The sequence below is a fragment of the Dendrobium catenatum genome, unplaced genomic scaffold, assembly GCF_001605985.2.
Source record: "Dendrobium catenatum unplaced genomic scaffold, ASM160598v2 fragScaff_scaffold_243, whole genome shotgun sequence".
NCBI lineage: Eukaryota > Viridiplantae > Streptophyta > Magnoliopsida > Asparagales > Orchidaceae > Dendrobium > Dendrobium catenatum.
This window is the reverse complement of record NW_021318705.1, coordinates 1,141,264-1,144,624: the sequence shown is the minus strand read 5'-3', so window position 1 is coordinate 1,144,624 and position 3,361 is coordinate 1,141,264.

Below are 3,361 nucleotides of genomic sequence, written 5' to 3'. Positions count from 1 at the left end.
AACAAGTATACTACAATATGACAGGTCATGTATTACAAGAAAGATTATCAAAGAATCTAGACTATACACAATCTTTGAAATCTTTCTTTTTTTTACACCTCTCTCTAGACACTTTTTGGAGGTTGGTGAGAACCGTTGAGTCATTGCTTTGTTGAGCTTTTATGATTTGGGTTGATCACCTGCATCATCGATGCTTCTGTGCGATTCAACCTAGTTCTGCAAAGAGATTGGTCATGTAAAATGGTATAGCTCTCTCGCTGAAAACTCACTCATATGGTGCTCGCAAATGATTAGAATAGGCTGGAAACATGCGAAGTATGGTCATCATTGGGAAAACTAGTGACCAAATCAATGTTGTGATAAGACCTTAAAATTGCTTAAAGAAAGCTCTGGCTACCGTGAGTAGCAAAGTATGGTTATAGAATGTAAATTATAAGATCTTTAGAATATTAAAACATAACATACATAGACTCGGGGGTGGGGGGTGTGTTATGCAAGCGTTGAGCAAGAATTATGCTAAATCACATCAAACAGGATTTATGGAACAATTAAATCTCACATCGAATTAAATCCTCATTTCTCCCTTTTTGTCATAAATCCTAGATCTACGAGTTTGCTAGATTTACTAGATTTGGACGAAGAAGCGTGCGAACGGAAGAAAGATGTTTGCCTTCAGAACGAGCAAGCTCCTATCGTCCGTCATCGTCGTCACTTCCGATTGAACAGAAGAATAACGAGGAGGTGTGATTTCAGATTCGACAGGAAGGAACGTCGTCGAAGGAGGCAAAAAAGTTACTTAGCAACTCCTTCAAAACTCTTCATGTCTACTTATCATATGAAGGAGGTGAAGTCGAAGAGCAACAAACAATGGAGAAGAGGAAAAAGCAAAAATTTGCTACTCCAATTCTGCTCTTCCAGCCCTCTCTCTTATAGTACTCTTCTTCCCTCATCTCTCTCTCTCTCTCTAAGGCTTTGCCTGTAAACTAACATGCCTTTTAATTTTGAAGTATTAAAAATTGGATGAACATTGAATGGAGATATGAAGAGCTTCAAAGCTCTAAAATTCTAAGTTGAGATAAACATGAAACTTTTAAAATAATATAATATTTTCAATAATATTTCAATAAATGATAAAAAGTACATATAGGATGAAATATTTTTAATCAAATAATCAAAATAACTAAATTATTTATCTAAAATAACCGATTCAACTATATTTTAATATTTTTGTAAAGTTTATGTTTTATTACTTGATCAATAAAAAAAGAAATATAATTTCTGACTCCAACCCTGCACACCAACATTTTTTTGAATGGCTACCAAAATACCATTCCTTTAAAAAATTTGTTTAACATATTATTAATAGATCTTGATTTTTATATTTGTTAAGCATAGTAACTGCTTACATATAAAGCATAAATTAATATTAAATTAAGAGAATATTCAGAGACATGTGTGAAGTTAATGAATTATGTAGATTTCTTACAAATAGGGGCGAAACTAGCCTTTCATTTTAGTGGGTGGGGGTTAATATTAAAAAAAAATAAAATTAAACATCTTATATGATTATGATAACTTATTTGTAATCCCTAAAGTTTCAATCATCAAATGCATTGTGAAAATAAGATCGAAAGACTCGATTTATTATATCAATCAGAACACTAGCTAAACCGATTGTTGATCATGTACCCATTCTTCTTTAACAATCTCAATCACCTCGATTATAGAGGCATACATTTTTATGAGACTAATTAAAACATGAAAATATGTCAGAAAAAGGTATGAACAATATTTAGGCATGGTTTGCACCTCATTTAAACTTGTCCAAATCATTTTCAAATTTTGTGCAATCATTGTTCGAACCCTATCTGAACATCATTCAAACATGATTTGATCCTTATGTGAATAAGATTTGAACAATATTTGAATACAAATTAAACAAAGGTAATATATATAAGTTTCAAAACTCATTCGGCGTTGGCTTGAATAAAGTTATACCCTAATGGAATTCATGATTTAAATTTCGTTTGGAACAGCTTTCTTATTGCTTCTTAAAGTAGTTTTCAAGTACAATAATTAAAATTTTTGTGCTAAAAAACTGCTTTAATTAATATGAATAAAGCTGTCCCAAAAGAAGCCTTAGTGTGCAAATAAGATTTGAACATGTTTAAAAATTCTTATTGCAACTTCATTCCTTGTTCGTTCCTTCTTCGAGCGTTATTTTGCATCTAATATTTGAATACTAGGTTTGAAATAGATGTTCAAACATACTTCAACTAAGGCATTAAGGATTGAAACATAATATAGCATACAAACTTCATTTATTTTTGAACATAAGGTTCTCCTTTTGTCTCATTCTTATATAACCTAATAATTGGAAGAGCAAATTATTAAATTTAAACATAATAAACAAAAGTACATCATCAAGGCAGAGATTGTCTCTATGAAGATGCACATGGTGCTTAAAAGAAGAATGTTCTATGGTAGATCGATCACACGTGATCTCAAGCCATAGGGATGAACATGGTGTTTAAAAGAGGGAAGTTCGAGCAAAAATTCGAACAACTTTCTTATTCAAATATTCGCGACTTTATGTATAAAGGATTACAAATCATATTTTTTTGTAATGTTTCAATGATAAGACCATCTATGCCCAAAATTAATTTTTGAGCATTTTTCTCCAAATAAAAATCTAACACGTATATATATATCTAAATAGGTCAATTGTGTGGCATAAGAAGTAAAATTTTACAAATATATTATTTTTGTTGCAAAATAATTAAAAGTAGAAATATGAGAAAAATATCATTGAGATTATGAGAGATAAAATGAAAAAAAAAGTTAAGAAATTCTATTTAAAAGTACAATTTACTCATATTTAAAAAAAATGATAATTTTTCTATGCTAAGAATTTGTATTATGATTAATATTAATATTACATAGAATATTAAAAAACTGATAATATTAATCAGCATGATCTCCATATATATTACAAATTTTTTCTATCTATTTATATATTTAACATATAAAATTTTATATTTATTTATATAATAGTTAATTAATATTTTACTTAAAATCATATATTTCTTTCTAAAAATAAAATTGAGCATTTTTTTAATATAATTTAAAATTTAATTATTATGTAAATAAATATAAATTTTTAAATATTTGATATATAAAAGTTTTTTTGTATATAATTAAGTAGGTCTGTCCAGCGCTCGAACTAATTGAGTCAAGCATCCTTAAAGTCTTATAATTCTATGAGCCACGTGGCGAACTATAGATGCTGGTCCCAGGCGGTGCAACAATAAGATGGTGGAAAATATTAACCTTATTTTTATTAGTTAGTGAGCACTAGACT